Source organism: Anas platyrhynchos, chromosome 37 (assembly GCF_047663525.1).
Source record: "Anas platyrhynchos isolate ZD024472 breed Pekin duck chromosome 37, IASCAAS_PekinDuck_T2T, whole genome shotgun sequence".
NCBI classification, from domain to species: Eukaryota; Metazoa; Chordata; class Aves; order Anseriformes; family Anatidae; genus Anas; species Anas platyrhynchos.
In genome coordinates, this window is record NC_092625.1 from 911,568 (window position 1) to 932,047 (window position 20,480).

The following is a 20,480-nucleotide window of genomic DNA, read 5'->3' on the forward strand; positions in this document are numbered from 1 at the left end:
GTCATCCAGCCACAAATGTGTCTCCAATAGAGATGAAGTGATTGCTTCTCCAAAGAAGAATCCTTCCTATTTGCCTGCAAGTAAGAAATATGTGTGTTTTGTGCCATCCCTTTGGATATCTGCAGCCTTCTGTCCAAGATGAATCCTGAGGCCCTTAGAAGAGAGAACAGAACAACATTTTGCATCCTTAGTTTTCTATAAGCCCTTAAATTATTCACATTCCCTACTAGCATTAGGAAGAACCCATTTCTGTTCCATAATTTCAGGGCTTTCCTCTACAGTTGTAGTAAGTCTTCAAAGGGCTAATTTCTTTCACTTCCTCTAACCCATTGTTTCTCAATGGACAAGACCAAACAAAGGGCAGGTAAAATAACTGGTGTGATGCTGCTCGTGTGCTGTCTATGGTAATTCCATAATAAAAGTACAAGAAGAAAAGAAAGTTCAGGTCAGTTTCCAGAGCATAAATATTTGGTGTTAACATCCCTCCTTTCACTTTTATTCTTAAACTCCTACTTTAGCCCCTACTTAAAATGGCTTTCACTTGCTTGACAAAAGTCCTGTGAATTCTCCAGTGAAATTAGTTTATTCTTTCTTCAAACTGAACTGAAGTTTCTGGAAAACCTGAAGTGATACTAAAGCCAAGAACTCCCTACAAAATGCCTTTGCATTTAGATGGAATCAGTGATTCTCTAGCATAAAGTGACACCTTCTTCTAAGAGTTAAATATTCAAAACTGAGATGTTTTGCATTTTTAACTTCCTTCCATAATAAGTATTACCATATTGATATTTATATTCATGTATTTTTTCACTCTATTTGTTCCATGTCTGATGAGTTGAAGCAAACATCAGTCTCCATTCCATACTTGCCTACACTAGCTGTTAATGTAGAAATATTCACTTGCTCCACACTTTGAAAAATCTTGAGAATGTAAGTCAGTTAATCCTCTTGATCAATTTGGTGTTTAAAATCTGTTCAAAGTCATATCTGCAAAAGCTAGCACTTGAGATCACAAAGCCACATTAATGGTTAGTGAATCTACCAGGGGAGGTGCCCCGCTGGACATGCTGTTCACAAACAGAGAAGGACTGGTGGGAGATGTGGTGGTCAGGAGCTATCCTGGGCAGAGTGACCATGAAATGGTGGAGTTTTCTGTTCCTGGCGAAGTAAGGTGGGGGACCAGTAAAACCACTGTCTTGGACTTCCAGAGGGCTGACTTTGAGCTGTTTGGGACACTGGTTGGTAGAGTCCCTTGCAAGGCAGTTCTGAGGGGCAGAGGAGTCCAGGAAGTCTGGGCACTCCTCAAGAAGGAAATCTTAATGGCTCAGGAGCGGTCTGTCCCCATGTGCCCAAAGATGAGCCAGTGTGGAAGAAGACTGGCCTGGCTGAACAGAGTTGTGGCTAGAGCTTAGGAAAAAAAAAAGAGTTTTTGAGCTTTGGAAAAGAGGGCAGGCCACTCAGAAGTATTATAAGGATGTTGTAAGGATGTGTAGGGACTGTGTAAGGATGTGTAAGGAGGACTAAGGAGAATCTTCATCCTTTACTGGATGCGGGGGGAAACTTAGTGAGGAGAGATGAGGAAAAGGCTAAGATGCTTAATGCCTTCTTCGCCTCAGTCTTCAGCGGCAAGAACAGTTGTTCTCTGGATACCCGGTACCTTGAGCTGGTGGAAAGGCACGGGGAACAGAATGTGGCCCTCATAATCCAGCAGGAAATGGTTGGCGACCTGCTACAGCACTTAGATGTACGCAAGTTGATGGGGCCAGATGGGATCCATCCGAAGGTACTGAGAGAAGTGGCAGAGGAGCTGGCCAAGCCACCTTCCATCATTTATTGGCAGTCCTGGCTATCAGGGGAGGTCCCAGTTGACTGGCAGCTAGCAAACATGACGCCCATCTACAAGAAAGGCAGGAGGGCAGACCTGGGGAACTATAGGCCTGTCAGTTTGACCTCAGTGCCAGGGAAGCTCATGGAGCAGATTATCAGAGTGTCATCACGCAGCGCTTGTAGGGCAACCAGGTGATCTGGCCCAGTCATCATGGGTTTATGGAAGGCAGGTCCTGCTTGATGAACCTGATCAAGTGACATGCTGGGTGGATGAAGGAAAGGCTGTGGATGTGGTCTACCTTGACTTCAGCAAGGCTTTTGACACAGTTCCCCACAGCATTCTCCTCAAGAAACTGGCTGCTCATAGCTTGGACTGGTGTATGCTTCGTAGCATATTCGTTTATTATAAGACATTGCACCTTTGAAACTGATGGCTTTAGTATTGTATTGCTACAAGGTGTTTCTCTGCCAACATTGGCCAGTAATATCATATAAGCTTGATAGTTAAGATTTTATAAGGCCACTTACGAGTTTCTGTAGCATGAAGTTCTAGTCCCAGAAGTGGAACAGCTCTTACTCATATGGCAAATTCAGAGGACCAGCAAGCAAGCCAGACTGCTAGTGTGGATGTGCTTAGGCAATAATGAGTATCTTGTTTTATATCTTTATATCTTGTTTAATATTGATGTATCAGGCATCATAATTTTGCAGACCCCTATTATTTGACACTCTTATAGAAAGTCTCTATTTTAGTTTTGCATACTGCTAGTAACACTTATGTGACACTAACCAAGAGCATGGAAGTGCATTTTGATGTTTGCCATTGAGCAGTATACAAAACAACACTTATGTAGTAGTAATACCTTATATCACTGTATTGCAGGACAGATCACAAACAGAATCAGCTTATCTAATAGAGAGGCACAACAAATATAAATTCTTTTAGATTTAAAGATTCAGTGGCTCAGTGCCTGGATGACAAGAAGGATAAAGATCTCTTGATGTGACATGTGTGTGACATGTGACAGGCAACTTTTTACATTTTTTATGGAAAAAAAAAAAAAAGCTAATCAACCAAAGATGGAAAATTTGAAAAATTACTATACCTTTATGGAAAACAATTAGCTGCCATTAATACAAATAGCAGATGTATTGTGTGTACTTGGTGCTCAATTCAAAGACACTCTGCGATGTCACTGGGCTTTAAAAGGAAAATCAAGACCAGTTACTGTTTGCATATTTCGTATGTAATCAAAGGTTGAATACAATCCAGAGATTCACATTCGCTGATATCTCTACTCAGACGAATGCTACTTGGTGATTGGCTGCAGTTGGCCTTCAAAAATTTAGTAAAATGATGTGTTTTTGAATGTACCAAACACAAAGCAGTATAGTCAGTGATGACTATACACTAAACAATTTTGCAACTATAAGCCTGCAGTTATAAGTGTGTTATTCATTTCTTGCTTTCAATAGGCTGTTTCACAGTATGTACCTATCTGTCTCAAATATTTGTCATGTATGTTTAAGAACCTGGGTTAAATAATGCTAGTTTTCAAAACACTGAATGCACACAAAGTTATCCCGAGAAAGAGGTATGAAGAGGTAACGAGGAGTGAAGACTCCAAGCAGGGATTTTGGACTGGGCAAGGAATAGATGAAACAGAAGAAATTTATGACTGAAACAGGGCAAAAACTGTTCCTTTTAGGAGTGGCGTTATTACAGAGCAGTTTGTGTCATGTATAAGTAGTTTATATTTTTAAAACATAGTACCCTTGCACTTCTGAAACAGGCCCCAAGCCAATCTTATCTGGTTTCAGATAACCATTATTAATTATCTCCTCTACTTCCAATGCTTCAGGAAAGAATAGGGGTCCATTATAATAGGTTTTATACAAATGGCTATTACAAAAATTCTCCAACTGTAAATAGCTCACACACGGAAATGGTGGGGAAAGAAAAATAATATTCTTTGTTTACTCATAACCATCCTCAACATAATTAGTTTAGTAATTTAAAGAAAACCTTGAGCTGGAGGAATTAATAACTTCATGGTTATTCAAGTCATATGGCATGTGATATATTTCTTGATTACAGCAGGACTTGCTCCTAATATCTAAAACTTATTATGCCTCTGTGGCAATTAGGTATAAAACAGCTTCTGAGAAGTCTTTCATAAGCTACTCTACTTGTCATTAGTTCTTTAATTTTATGGTCTACACTACTCAAATACGTGCATCATGATCATTGGCAAGAAAAATTCATAGACAGCACAAAGTCAAAGAACTGCATGTGAACAGTAGAGAATGAGCAACTGTCACACTGTCTCGGAAAAGATAAAAGTTATTGGGATCCTTAAACTCAGCTTTTATGTTTTTTTGTTTGTTTGTTTTTTCTGTTATTTATTATTATTATTATTATTATTACTATTATAAAGATAGCTTGAGGCATTACTATAATTATATGAACAGCAAATGAAAATCTTTGTAATCTCTTAGGACAACTACAAATACAATTTTATAAAGAGATGAATAGAACTTGCCAAATTCAATTTGTATAGACAACAAACAAGCAGCTGCTGCAAACAGCTTGCTGTCTGTTCATTTTCCATTTGCCATTTTCATTTAAAATGTTGTATGTCAGCTACTTTCTAGACAAATAACAGGTGCTTCTACAAAACAAATGGATGGAGCACCTGAGTAATTGCATACACTATGGAATTACACACAGCACAATAAATAAATAAATAAATAAATAAATAAATAAACAAAGGCCCCCCAGTGTGATCATTTTAAATTCTACCTGAGTAAGTAGGTCCTTTTGTTCATATTTATTTACAGGAATTTGTATTTATTAAATTTGAGAAGTTACCTTATTATCCTAGATCACATTTAAAAAGACACTCTCTGTCTGTCTCTACATTACTGACTGTGACAATAAATCAAATAACAAAAGAATTAAAAATACATCTTCCAATTTAAAACTGTACATATTCACTCTCAAAGCCTAAATTTACCAGCCCAGTTTTATTGATAGCTTTACTGTAAAAAAAAAAAAAAAAAAAAAAAAAAGAAGTAGGGAGAGGAGAGAGCGAAGCAGTACTAAAATGGTCTAAAACAAATCTCTCTAAACTTCTCACATTACTGAAGAGAAACAATAAAACACTACCTATTTTCTGTTCACAGAAACTCACAACAAAACCCTGAACAGATACCTGAGGATCAGGGAATTGGCCCACAAGGCAGACATCCTGGTGGGCGTCTGTTGTAGACAGCCAAACCAGGATGAAGAGGTGGATGTGGTCTTCTATAAGCAGCTGGCAGAAGTCACTCAATCAACAGCACTTGTTCATAGAGGACTTTAAATTCCTGGAAAAATGCTAGCAATACTATACAGCTCAAAGGAAGCAGGCTAGGGGATTTCTAAAGTGCATGAAGACAGCTTCCCAACTCAGCTGGTTAGTCAGCCGGCCAGAGGGGGTGCCCTGCTAGACCTGCTGTTCACAAACAGAGAAGGACTCATAAGGTGGACTGGCAGGGAAGAAGAACAGCATGACTGAACAGGGAACTTTTGCTGAGTGTCGGTGAGAAAAAGAGAGTTTATGTCCAGTGGAAGAAGGGGCAGGCAACATGGGGAGAGTACAGGGAAGTTGCCAACATATACAGAGAAAAAAACAGGAAGGTCAAAGCCCAGCACGAGCTCAACCTGGCCACTATGGTTAAGGATAACAAAAAATGTTTTTACAAATACAATTACAGCAAGAGGAGGAACAAGGAGAATCTTCATTATTTACTGGATGCAGGGGGGAACTGAAGATAAGGAAAAGGCTGAGGTTCTTAATGCCTTCTTTGCATCTGTCTTTACAGACAGATGTCTTTACTAGCCAGACCACTTATCCTTGGCATACTCAGCCTCCCAACCTGGAAGTCTGGGATGAGGAATAGAAGAAACCCCCCACAGTTCAGGTGGGAACAGAGACCTGCTGCTCCACCTGGACCGTCACAAGTCCATGGGACCAGAAGGGATCCACCCGAGCTTGCTGAGGGATTTAGTGGGTGTGATTGTTGGGCCACTTTCCATCATCTATCAGCAGTCAAGGTCAACCTGAGAGGTGGACCATGATGACTGAGATGACTGGAGACTTGCTAATGTGATGCCCATACATAAGAAAGGTCGTAAGGAACACCCAGGGAACCACAGACCTGTCAGTCGGACCTTGGTGCCAGGAAAGGTGATGAAACCAGTGATCTTGAATGTAATCACACAGTATATGCTAGACAACCAGGGGATCAGGCCCAGTCAACGTGGGTTCATGAAAGGTAAGTCCTGCCTGACCAACCTTGTCTTCTTCTACGACCAGGTGACCCATGTGGTGGATGAGGTGTTGATGTAGTTTGCCTAGACTTCAGCAAGGCCTTTGACGTGGTCTCCCATAGTATTTTCCTGGAGAAGCTGGCAGCCCATTGGTTGGACAGATACACTCTTTGCTGGGTTAAACACTGGCTGGATGGCCAAGCCCAGTGAGTGGTGGTGAATGGAGTGACACCCAGTTGACTACTGGTCACCAGTGGTGTTTTTCCACTGGGGGCTGGGGCCCATCTTCTTTAATATCTTTATTAAAGATATTAAAATAAAGATATTAAAGATATTAAAGATTATTAAAAGATTATTAAAATTAAATTAAATTAATTAAAATTAAATTAAATTAAAGATTATTAAAATTAAAGATATTAAAGTGCACAGCTACATGGCTAGTGTAGCTGTGCACTGCATCAACAAGGTTCAAGTAATTCAGGTCAGTCCCTTTCTGCTTTTACTCCCCAGGTTTGGCTTGCAGGATCTTTTATCTGTCTTACAACATGCACTAACTTGCATAAAAGAAACTTGATCTTTCTCTGAACTGTATTTTTGGAATCTTTTTATATTAAAGACTTTAAAAATGAAAATATAAATATTTTTTCATTTTTTCTGCTTCTTCCTCTTCCATACTCTATTAGTATCCATTTTATAAGAGAATAATCTCAAGAAGTCAGTCTCTGAAAACACAAAAAGCTGCAAGTTTCAGATCTATGTTTGATCTGTGAGAGTGTGTGGGTAAGTTAGTTACACTTCTCACTTGTCAAAAGGAGAAAAATTTTAACCTCTCCCTATTTTTCCTAGTACTTGAACCTATTAGAATGATTATCACAACTAGAATGATTATCACAACTTTAACCCAGATTCATGAAGCTTTGTACTCCCTTACACTTTTCAGTGGAAAAACTTTGCTGATTTAAATGAGCCTTCAGTGAGCTGAAGTCTCACTCTTTCAAACTTCAAAACTTCAAAAGCAAAGAACAATCAAGGAAAGAAGTTGGCACTCCTCTGCAATTGTGCATCTGTTGTATTGAATAGTCTTCACATTAATCTGAATAATAATCCTTTCCAATTTGCTGATAAAGTGACATTAAAGGCAGTGACACATTCAGCTTGGCCCCACAATTAATTTTTTGGCACTTTAGAGTTAATGCATCATCTCTGCAGAGCCTCTTCCAATAAAGTTTTTGCTGGCAGCAGTGTCTGTCCTTGTGAGGCATTAAGATGGTGAGAGGAGTCTCATGATGTAAAGGACAGCAGTGAAATTGCTAGACTGTCAGCCTGATGAGATCTTTCTGAAAAGAGCAAACAGTTCTGATTTAAATCCAGCTGGAATGTCATAGAGTTTAACTCACAACACATTGTTTATCTCACTCACAACACATTATGTTAATTAGATGGTGACAGCATCAGAAAAAAAATCAAAACAAACAAACAAAATCTTTTCTACAGGGGATGGTTTAGGATAGGATAAGACAGTGACACATGAAAACCTCTGAACAAAAGTACATCTGTTATTTGGCAGATTAAAATATTAAGGATTTGTCCATATATTTGTTGTTGTTGTTGCTTGTTTGTTTAGTTTGTTTTTATCTCATATACATACTGTCTGCATAACCATTTATTGCTGACAAGTTTTCACAAAACAAAAGCCAGCATAGACAGTACCGGGCAAGGAAGAGCAGAACTTTCCTGTCTCCTTCTGTGCCTAATGGCAAACAAAGAACTGTCTCACTGAGTCAACAGAGTCACACTGGTGTAAAATTAGGGAAAGCAAGGGGAAATATAGGCTTTGTGAACTATAAAATCTGGAGTCTAAAAGCTGTCCATTTGGCTCAGTGAACTAATACTGTAATCTCTCTGACTGCTAGTGAATACTCACCAAGTCAATGAAGAGCTCACATTGTCACCTGTGGATCAGCTAACAGCTCTTGATGTATGCTACAGAGAAATCATCAGATGTTACTGGAAAGAGTACTTGAGCACTTTACAATAATATTTAATTGTTTTTTAAATAATTTAAGATGTAAAGACAATAATTTAAGATGTAGAGACAACTACAGAATGCTGTAGAAGCCAGCAGGGGATGGGAAGGACTGAATTTGCTGGTGACCATGCAGAACATAAAACAAATGGAAATGTATCGTGTTAACAGGGAAGTAGGTGAAGTAGAGAATGCCTCTTAAGGATTACAAGCCACATGCCAGTAAGGGAACACAGTCAAAAGCAAGAAGGAAATGTACTGTTTTTTGAATCTGAAATGTCTCACTGCATGGTAGCCTGTTAGTTCAGCATCACCAACAGGCATCAGCTGCTTTGTCAGATTCTGTTTTCCATCTTCCTGAGCATGTGGTGTGCTCCCTATGAATATTTTCAACATGTTGATTCCAGACCAGCTGGCACAGTACTTGCTGCGTATTGAATGTGGCAGACATACAAAATTGTTTCCAACATAGTGAAAGGGCCCTCAGTAAAAAAAGTGGATGCTTTAAAAGAGGATTGTTTTGTCCTTCAATCCTTTTTGATAGTCAAGCAAGCTGTAAGTAGGAGCTCTATGGTTACCAATGGTTACTCAATGAATAGTGCACTGGCTCTAGAAAGTTTGCTGAGATTCTCCAAATGCTCTACCAGAGCATGTGCACCAATTTATTTATCACCCAGTTTCAATAAATAACTTATCTCATGAAGCAGAAAGAATAAAGTAGACTTAGGAAAATCTTATATATATATATACATGTATATATGAAATAAATAGAAAATTTTAAAAACACATACAAGCTCATTGTAATTTGTGCCATATACACATTAAGCACAGACTCTCTCAAGAGAGGTTTGCTGCCTGCCTGTGGCCCGTATTCTTGACATCACAAGGAGGCTACCGAGACTGGTCAAGCCAGGTGGTTACAGCTGAGGCCATGACAAAGAGACTCGGAAACATCAAAAGGGACTTTATGTCCTTTGGAATGATGCTGAAGAGATCAGGAACACAAGCAGTGTTCTCATCAATCCTTCCAGCTGGAGACTGGGATCAGAGGAGGAGGCAGTGTACGGATCAGGTGAATGATTGGCTGCATAGCTCATGCCACAATCAAGGTTTCAGGTTCTATGATCTTGGCATGCTTTTGAGAGACGGAGCATTCTGACACAGGAGGGGCACACCTGACCACATGAGGCAAGAGCAGTTCGGGTAGCATGCTGGCTGGATTCACTAGCAGGGCTTTAAACTAGATTCGGAGGGGAGCAAGTAATATTGGGGGAATTCACATCAAATTGTAATTATGAATACTGTAATTCTGGTTATGGCCATACTACTTGTTTGCAGAAGACAGGAAAGAGTCATGACAGTTTTATAGAAACATGTTCTGTTGTATTTAGGAAATTTACTGATTTTGTAAACACAAACCACTAAAAAATCTTAGTTAAATGGCTTATAAATGTGAAAGTAACTGTCAAAATTAATTGATTTTGTGTCTAAGGATAAACCATATGCCCTCCTGCACAGCAATGAAATTAGATTAGTTTCTGCAGAAGTACAGGAGTAAAATTCTCTGAAAAAAAACTGTCCTCTATGCAGAGTTGATTTAGTGGGACAGTTTCTACCTTTTCTGACTACTTTATTGTCTATTCTTCTGTACAGTAAGACAGAAACCAAATATCAGGGTGCAAAGACGATCCATACTCTAATGAACAAAAATTCCTTTCCATTTCCTCATATAGTCAAAATTTCAGTGACAGAACTGTAGAGCTGCAGAGAACATTAACCTTCCAGGAATGACCCTGTCAGACATACAACCACTAGGTCAGGTAGGACCTGATTCCCAGCACCTTTATGTGGCAGCATTAGACTGCAGTCATGAGGTCTTCATGCAGAACCAAATTCTCCATTATTTGTCTTTTCCTACACTCTAAATCCTGTCTTTCCTCATGTTTTTCCTTATAATGAATAAAGACAACAGGAATAGACAGAGAATTTGGAAATTTTCTCTTGCTCAGCCAAGACTTCAGCACTTATGTGAGAAAGAAGAGGAAATGAGAGGCAGATAGTAAACAGGCTGGGGAAGCTGCAGTGGAACACATTCAGAAGAAAGAGTGATGGATTAAGTCTTAGCATGGTACTCTACAAGTCATTCTTATAGTGTCACAAGTCTATCCGTTGATAGTTACATAGCAGATCCTAACAGGATTTATAATACGTGGAAATTCCAAATTCAAATACATCATTTGTCCAATAAATTGAATTATAGTCTATTGGTGCTGCAGAATGATAGCTAGCAGAACAACTCATATTTTTTTAAGCTTCTTAATGCAAGGGCAGAATGTTTGCCTACCCAGATTTTTAATATTTTCTGTATATGTTAAAAAAATGGAAAAAAAAAAAAGACAAATTTATGTGTACCTTGGTTCCTTTTATTTACTGCTTCAATTTTCAGCTCCTTAACTGGGCTTTTGCTGTCACTGTCGCTCTACAGGTTTAAATCAACTGTCCCAGGTATGTGTAGTGGCAAGGCTTTTGTAGTGGGGGGCATAGGGGTGGCTTCTGTGAGAAGAATCCTGAAGCTGCCCCATGTTAGATAAGGGGCCGACCGCTGGCCAGAGCCAAGACAATAAGCGATGTCATTTGCATTTCTGTGAGAACAGATTTAAGAAATCAAAAAGAAGAAGTGATGAAAAACAAAAAGAGGTGATGGGCACATCACCAGAAAAAGAGGTAATGGGCACAAATGGGAACACAGGAACACAGGGGCTTCTCTCTGAGCATCAGGAAGCACTTCTCTACTGTGAGGGTGATAAAGCACTGGCATAGGTTCTCCACAGAGGTTGGGGGGTCTCTTTCCTTCGAGACCTTCAAAAGCCTTCTGGATGTGGTCCTAAGCAACCATCTTGAGCAGGGGTTTGGACCAGATCACCTCTAGAGGTCCCTTCCAACCTCAACCATTCAGTGATTTTGTGAGATAAAAATGAGACACTTTGCCCAGTGATTTTGTGCCTTCATTGGTGAAAACATGTAATTTTGAGAGAAATATAAGTTCTGTTCCAGGCTCTGGGAATAATACAATTAGAATCTAATTAGAGACAAGAATCTAATTAGAAAAATAAAATGGAAATAAATGGAAATTTAAAATATTATTCTATATTGTTTTTCAACATTAATCTCTTTCTTGAGACGAGCCACACATGACAAAGAACTTGTCACAATTAGTGGCTTAAAACTCATCTGATTTGACTTAAGTTGTTCTGCATCACTCACACTAGCTCAGAACCTAAGAAGAAGAAATTTATGAATCTGAAGCTTTCCTGTTGTAAGACACTTTCTTACAGTTGAGATGCAACAACTAACAGTATGATGCTCTTGCCTCCTTTTTATCAGACCACAGCCCCAGTTCACACCCAGCACAGTTGGGTAATCAGTTAAAGAAGTGATTTCTGGTTCTTTATTGGACTACATTACTGTGTTACCTGATATACAGATGAATTTGAATTAACCATGTGCTATATTGTATAGGACAGTTTAAAATCTTTAGTGTCTCTAGGCAATGGAGTAAGACAAAAATGAGAAAACCCCTCACAGTTCTGATTCAGGTTTCCAGTAAAAGTTCCAGTCCCCTTTTCCGAAACTCCTCTTTGAATGTCATCACATTTCAATTCAATTCTTAATATTATCCCAGTGTCATGGGTGCACTTGGTTTCCTGCTGACCTTGTATCTGACTCCTAGTCTTACTGTAAGTTTATATTGCAGGAGTACATTTTTTTTTCTTTAGAACTTTTTTTAAATCCTTTACTATTTTCGCTGCAATACTTCAGATCTCCAAGTCAGATCTACAGCATGAAAAACTTTAGTCTAAAAAAGATAAAAGCTCCTAACTGTCACAAATAGGATTTTATTGCAGAAACTCTTGGGCAACTTAAATAGACAATACGACGAGACCAGGATGAAATACTGTAAAGTATTTATTGTAAAGTATTGTAGATGCACTTAGAAAGAGTAATCTTTTATTTTTTTAAGGTGACAGCAGTTTCTCTTCTGAGGGCTAAATGTTTCTTTGACATCTTAAAGCATTATACTTTCTAAAAATATTTTTTAATTAGTCCTCTTGCCTACTGTCTGTAGGATCTCAGAGAATAGAATGTATATATATTAGAAGGAGGAAAATAAATCATTGTCTCCTGTGATTTTGATATCACTTTTATTAACGTGTAGTCTTAATCTCTCTCTCACGAAAGCCTTTGAATCACAGTTTGTAATGATGGCCTGATGACTCTTGTGATGAATGATTCTCACTGAGTTCCTCTATTCTAACAATCATGTAGTGTGCTTCAAGACATGTTCTTTGTTTTAATATACTTCCTAAATGTACTTGATTTCATAGAGCTATCTAGAATGAGTGCTTGGTTTAAAACAAACCACCCAGTACATCATGAAGTACAGACAAAAATCAGAACAGTCGCACACATGATAGAGACCTTCAGTCATCATGAGGTTTTGGTCTGCAGTGTGTTCCATGAGTGGTAGCACATTTTCAACGAAGCATTGTGGCTTTTCTCCAGTTCCCTAAAATGTGAATATACTGACTAGTAGAGAACTTCCATGTGGAACTAAAAAATCTGGATGATATCACCAGCAGTAAAAGGTAAGGAGTTATGAGAAGATTAAAATATCTTTATGAGTTTATGGTATTTAACCTCAGTCAGTGTTTTATGGGTATCCAACCTTTTTGGTTTTTGCTTTTATCTAAGGTAGTTGGCTCAGAAATTGCAGAGTCCAAGAAATAGTTTAGCAATAAATAAATCCTGTTAAAATTCTTAGACCTCATTTACTTCATTAACTGACAACCATTCTTTATTTCCTCTTCATCCAAAGCAGCCTGAATGCAATAAAATTCCATGTATTCTACAACTAAAAACAAATTTAAAGATAACAAAAATAAAAACAAACAAACAAAAAATGAAACCAAACCAACAACAACAACAAAAAATACAAACAAAAGGCAATGAAAAAACAACCCCCATTTTTTCCATTTTTCAGAGATTTTTGAAGAGGATAAGGAACTTTCATGAAAGGACAGAAAACCCTGAAAAGACTCTCTGGGAGTCCTTTCAATTATTATCTTTTTTTCATTGATGATTTCATTAATGGAAGAATTAGCTGTGTTTGAAGGTATGCAACATTTGTTCTTTTTTTTTCCTTTTTTTTCCAGATCTGTAGAGAATGGTTTACCAAGCTCTGCTGCAAGTGACAAGTTGATCGAGCTAGGAAAAAGAACATTTCATCAAGTCTTGGCAAAATAATTTTACAGTCATTTCTACAGTACTAAATTTCTTCCAGTACGAGAGAACAACAGTTTTCCCTGCACTGAGGTAACTTATGTTTGTGTATGAGTTTCAGCATTGGTTCATTTTGATTTATACAATAATTTAATTTCCCTGTTATGAGAATAAACAAGGAGAAATATTAGATCATGGCAATGGACCTTTTGGTAGGAATGAATATAATACTTATATAGAACAAAATCACTTTTTACAAGTTCTCAAAAGAGAACTGTTTTTGTGGTTGGTTTTCTGCTTGGGTCTTTTTCCTTAGGCAAGTATCAAAAAATCAGTTAGTCTGATTATATAGAAGTCAGAATGTGTGCTTCTGAGGAATGGAAGGAATACTTATAACTACAGCACCCCTACCATCATGGTAGAAAAATCTGCTTACTTAATCAGTGTGCAAATTCTGCTGACAACTATGCTGACAGCTTTTTAAGTTGTTAACATACTTCCCAGAAGCGCATCCTGTGGTCCCAAACTGAAAGGAACTGGTCTTGAAAAAGAACATAATGAAACTGCATTATTGTTTCAAATATTACACTTAAAGTCATTTTTCCTTCTTTCCTTCATCTTTTTTCTTTCTTCTCAGATTCAACCTGTTGACCTCAGAGTCCCTCCAATCACATCTATTCTACTCACACTGACATGGAAGAATTTGAAGAAACAGAAAGGTAAGAAAAACAGTCACTTGGGCATGTCTTTTTGCTGAAATCCTGGGGATATACCAAACTAAGTGACATCATGCACCAACATTTCTGAGAGGTGAAACTAAAGGTGAATGACCTGTTGATAAACTCAATCACAAGCAGTTGACAGATTTAATTATCTTGTCACCAGTTCAAGTGCTGCCTTATTGTACGTTTCACTGAAGCACAGGCTGACAGTAGCCAGAGGAACTGTGTCCCCACTTCTCCCATTCATCCATCATTAGTATTCATTCTGAGTTAAAAAAAAAATAAAAAAATGCTTCTGGCACATTTATCCAAGTTGTCAGCAGAATTCCTAACATCTCTGTTACCTTCCAGGTGTCATGACTGCTCATTTCAAGTCAAGAAGCACTCATCTCCCTTAGTCATTTTTAAAAGCAGAGCAGATTACATGCCCTGACTTTAATTTTTTCCCTCATGGCACACAAAGTAATTTCTCTTAGGCTCACAGTAGTTCTTCTTGTCTTCAATACTTATTACTAAGAGATCAGACTAAGAAGAGGAGAAAAAGAGTGTTTCTGACAGAGGCTTTGATACAAAGCCCTAAATTCTTAGATGTTCCCAGCTTCTCAAGATAAAGTACAATATCTGCACCTACTTGCTAAGCAGTAGTAGATGCACAAGCCCAGACATCAGAGATAACAAAAGCATCTAGAAGAGCTGTGAAAACAAACACCAATACAAAAACAAGGCATATTTGTTGTTGGTTCATAAAAACAGGTTTATGTTCTGTGTTGGCCAATAACGAAAAGTCCAATTACATTAAGTATCTAGGTGTAAGCAAGAACTGGAACTTGACAAACCTTCCCCTGAACCTGTTCTTTCCCACAGAAGGACATGCCACTGTGCACCAACTACACCTTCTTTAAGGTTCACATGGTACACGATATGCATCCATAATGATGCATCAGCAATATTCTGTTATGACTAAGTAGAGAAGAAGCTATTGTTTCAAACTAAGTTACAAAAATAGAATATAGAGCAAGAGTAGCTTGGGAACAGAGAGAAGGCTAGTTTGAAGAACTGAAATTTTTAAGTAAAACAGAGAAAAGCTGGTCAAAAAGAGAACAACTACTCCAAGTGAGGAAAAGTCTGCCACTTTCATAATTTTTATCAGTGTAATAATTGTGAAGACTTAAAATTCCATTTATTCCACATGAAATGAGCCTATTTTCTACACATACTTAATGTTAGTTTGTAGAATTTGGCTGGTGTAGCCAGAAATCCACTGAAGATTATGAAAACTATTTTTAAGATTCCAGCTGCTTATGTATGCAAGAAATTAATCCGAAGCAGAATATCCTGAGCTTCATCCTTTTGAACTAGTTTTCAGAGCCAAATGAACAGGTCTTGGAAAACACTATAGAAGCTGATTGTGCCCATTAAGTTTTTCATGGACAATGCTGCATATTCCTGAGCACAATGAACTGTTACTTTATCTATGGAGATGTTCCTCCAGAAGAGTATTCCTGTATTCTCATGTCTGAATAGAAACATGAGGACAGCATTGTGGTGCTTTCAGGGGCTGTATGACAGAAGGATAGCTGTTCTTCAACTGTACATGCTGTACCTCTGGAGCTGCAAAATCCATTCTGAATACTTTTTTTTTTTTTTAATAGAGTTTGTCCCATTCGAAATACATTTTTTAAAATAGTGTTTGCTTAGTCTTCATTCTTAAAATCTTGTGTTACCATTTTGCATATGTATACTAGCTATATCCAGTCACCTCATGAAACCCGTATGTATGTCATAGAAATTAAATTAAATCAAACAGAATACCTGGGCTTAAATTTCATTATTACCACAATGAAATAGAACATTGCCAGAGTTAACCCTCTGCTTAGAATACTTAGAGACATGACACAGCTCTAAAGAAAGGGAGACAGTGGTTAGGATACTTTGGAAGCCAGTCAGAGACAGTTGATGATAATCCAACCACAAAGCAATCTGTTGGGTCCGACATTAACTACCCCAACATCTAATAAATCCCAGTACCATTAAAGTACCCAACAGAAATCATGCAATAAGACTACATTTATGCTACATCTCCAGGGAGTGAACCAATGTCTGAGTGGTAGGGTGATATATAGGCCCAATTTCATTTCTCTGTATGGAGACTTGGCATTTTTTCTAGAGTAGTTTGCTTGTGGTTTGGGTTTGATACCTACTCTGTAGTCTCTATGTGGACATTCCCATGTAGTTCTTAGTTTCACAATCTCTAAGTCCACACTGGCCTGTTCACAAGTTTATCTGATACCCAAAGTAAGCTGCAATGATCTGCTTCAGTAACTTGCCCAGTATGTTTTCTATGTAGATATCTCATCGCTCTTCTTCCATAAATACAACAACAGTAATATGTGACCATAGAGTCTTGATACAGCAAAGAAGGAAGCAAATATTTAATCATTACTGTTGCCAAAGTCTTTGGTAATGGTGGTTTTTTGTTTGTTTGTTTTAATAATAAAAAGAAAAAATTCAAGTGTTGAGGCACTTTCGAATGTAATCTCTCTCTTTTTATTAGAGACCACAGTGTTAACTAGCTCTAATGATTGAGATCACATGACAAAAAATTTTGCCATTTGACCCATTTTAGAAAAACTTTCTATTGAGATCCATTACATCATTTTATGCAAGAGTAGCATTTAATAAACAAATAAAATTACTAGAATGGTCTTTTTTTTTTCTTCTTCTAAAACAACAGTATTTAAGCTAATTCAGTATTGATAAGCTTACATCATGCCATATCACAAGTGAAAGCAGATACACACGTGTAGATTCCCTTCTCTGACACCCAATATAAAGTGGCATTACATTGAGAAAAGCAAATGCAACATTAAAACTGTAGAATCTTTTCTTTGTCAAGGATTCTGGAGAATTTCAGGGAAAGTAATATGATTTTCTTGATTCTCAGCTGACAACTGGGGTTACGAAAGAAGACAGACCTTAGTCATGCAGTAAAGATGAACAGAATTACACTAACAAAGGTGAGTTCTAATGCTGCCCACTAGTAGAAATGAATGGATTTCTATTTCACTTGACTATATTTTTATACTTCCTTGGACTGTGAAGTAGCTTATTGTCAAGAAGCATGTTCACTGAAAACTATCCAGGGAAAGCACAAATAATACTAAAAGCAAACAACAAAGCAAAAACAACCCTAACAATAAAAAGGAGCTCTGTCCTGTTACATCTCCAGCTTAGTTCTCTTGAAAAGCAAAATTCTCATTCTTTTAGTGAAAACCACACCCTGGTTTCTGAAAGGTTGATTGCAGTCTAACTGCTTTCTGGTATATATGGTCAGCATCTGCCTTAGTAAACAATGACTAAAGAACTTTTTTTCTGTTAATCTTTAAATAAGTCTGTCCTCTTAATCTCAGTTAGCCAAATGGAGAATAACCTTACCTAACCTTATGGATATGAGAACAGTTGTAGTGCCAGGTGTTACTCTGTAAACTTCAAATGTAATCACTCTTTGAACAAAACTACAAAAATTTCAACTATGGTCTTAAAAAAAAAAAAAAAAAAGATGTTATACGTGCCCTAGCATACCAAAAAGGTGGTCAGTTCTATTGAAATTAATAAAATATTGATTCCTCAATAAATTGCAGAGTTACACTGTAGGAAGCTTTTAAATAAATATATAAATAGTTTTCAATATGCCAACTCATTAAGCTTAATTTGAACAAATCTCTTTGTGTCATAGCAGTGCATCAGTGATACAGCAGCACTTATCAATTAAATTACTTCTCATTAAATTTTTTAAAAGAAATGAAAACACAAGAGTTAAAAACTTCAGTACACCTAAATAACTAAACTTAATAGATACAACTTTAAGACAGTGCATAATTTATATATATAGGGAGAAAAACAACAGGAGAATACTTCCCATTTTTAATCAAATGGTATTGAAAGAGGAGGTGAGGCTGAGTACATCCATGACAGATGAGAGGAGAGGGGGCAGATCCTCCTTTGGCATTGTATCTGAAAACAGTTTCTGCTCTAGTTTAGTTTCTAGACAGCCCTCTGTCTCCACTGACCACACAAGGATCCTGGGGAGAATTGAAGTGCTGTATAACCTTTATGGCGTTGTCCCATTATCAGACCATGGGCAATCATAGGTGAATTTCTGATTAAAGGAAAGGGAAATTCTATGTTCCCCTAAGTGGTATCAAGTGCTCAGTACTGAAGCCCAAACTCATAAAGTCCATTCTTCCTCCAGATGATAACAACATCATTTGTTTTTTATAAGCAGGTTCTTGCTGATATTTGATTTAAACAAAGAATAGAAAAGCACAGGATAAAAGTGTGTCACTTCCTTGCAAACCTAATTCTATTACTCTGCTTTCTCACTGTTGTTTTGACCAACATGTTTATTATTTCATAGAAGAGGAGTACTTATAGTAAAAATCTGAAGGAAAATGACATTTTTTCATTGTTTTTGTAATTGAAGTTATTGTTTTGCTACAAACTTGCAGTCTTTCTTATTCTTATTTTTTGTCCTTGTGTGTTTACATCCCTCAGGTTTGGGGTGGAATAAATCATCAGGTGGAATAGCAGGTGAGGAGGAGAATATTGGCAGACAGATGATAATGCTGCTTAGCTTTCTGCACAGGAGATGCTTTTCTGGGCAGCACATTGCCACCTACCAGCAGCTTGGCTGAGCAGCACATTCCCCTTTATGGCTGAAGCATTTCCAACTGCACTGAAATGCAACGGGAACGGTGGAAATAACATGCAACACTGCAAGCTGCACTTAGCAAGTGCAGATGGAGATCTCCCTGGGCTCATGCAAAATAAGAAACTAAGGGCATGAGACTACCACATGAACTAGAGAAAGCCCAAATTTCAGCATCAACACTAAAAGGAAATTCAGTCTACCTTCATGGTGGTTTTGTAGCTTTACTTTTAACACCTTTCCATGCACAATCACTGAGTCCATTTGAGAGACCAGTAGCATTAGGGTTTTTAAGTAGTTGACCATGTTGCAAGGAGTAGTCTGATGCTTAGCAATTGTTTAGAAATTCAGACATAATTAGGCAGTTCCTCCAAATATACTGTTGTGCAGCAAATTGTTTAGGAGAATGCAGCTACAACAAAGAAGCTTCCAGAAAAATCTGAAAAATCTACCTGGCCATGTGATGAGAAATTCTAAACTGCATGAGTCTTTAAAACGTGATCAACTTTTATTCCTTTCTTGCAGGGAAATAAGAAACTTTTTCAGTGTGCTCAGTGACCAAGGTGTATCTAGTTAAGCACATGGTTTCATAAATCCAAGCTCTTGAGGTGCTAGCTATTCTGAGAAAATAAGTCTTTGGAAATTTCTTTATGAAGTCTTCAATCTGAAAATATTTTATCTAAAAAATGCTACTTTTTAAAGTCTTCTGTGCATGAGCAGATTGACTATGAATCTCTTTTGTCACACCTGTAGAACTCTATTTACCATATATAAGCTAACAGTGACAAGCACTCCTTTGCTCTGCTCTGGGCTAAGAGCCAGCTGAAGTCAGCTGCAAGCAGCTGGCTTGGCTCCAGTGCACCTTACACTCTTTCCCACCATTGAATTATTACCAAATTCATCTTCTTAACAAGTCATCAATCCTTCATTCTTCTGCCCTGTGCTGCCCTGAGAAGCTGTCATCAGCCCAAGCTTTTCCTGTTGGTCTCTGCACATTCCCTAGTCTTTCAATTTTTTTTCCCAGCTGTGGATAACATATTGAAGAAGGATCCTGTAAACATCTGTGTCAGGTTTATCATTCATTTTAAATGAAGATACTGTTTTAGTATAATATCCAAGCTGGTAAACTCCTGACAGACTCTCTGAGATGCAGTTTCAGCACTAAAGCAAATAGGGAAACCAGAAGCTTCCTTATCAGTTGCATTCTATAACAAAGAGAGAGACGGGGAAAAAAAAAATGTTTTAACAGAGGGGAGCTTGCAGAATGACAGGCAAGTGGAAGAGAATCTACTAGGAAATGCTACTACAAGAGTGTCTAAAAATAAGTATTTCTATTTTAAGATTGAAAGAAAGCACAAAGTACTGCACGACTACGTCCTTTTGTGCAACAAACGTGCCAAAGATCTATTTTTTGATGTGTTTGTTTTTTAAAGCAATTATTTATACAAATAAGAAAAATTGAAATATTGAAGTGAAATCTGCAGCTTAGGGGTTGAACAAGAGCAATTCAGTCCCTTATCCATAAGGACTGATTCACTGTCCTGGAACCGCCTCAAAATCCCAGTACATCCTACGCCTTCTTCCTCTTAATCGAGTAGCAGC

The 20,480-nt window shown here is 37.7% G+C and overlaps 1 long non-coding RNA gene across 1 annotated transcript in view; it reads left to right on the plus strand.

The window, feature by feature from the left end:
• The window catches only part of LOC140001093 (uncharacterized), a 42,507-nt gene extending 22,362 nt beyond the window's left edge, over positions 1-20,145 (plus strand). The window contains exons 3-6 of the long non-coding RNA XR_011806240.1: positions 13,382-13,541; positions 14,086-14,167; positions 17,115-17,187; positions 18,725-20,145. This is a non-coding gene — a long non-coding RNA (uncharacterized lncRNA). The remainder of the gene's footprint in view (positions 1-13,381; positions 13,542-14,085; positions 14,168-17,114; positions 17,188-18,724) is intronic.
• The last annotated feature ends 335 nt before the right edge of the window (positions 20,146-20,480 follow it).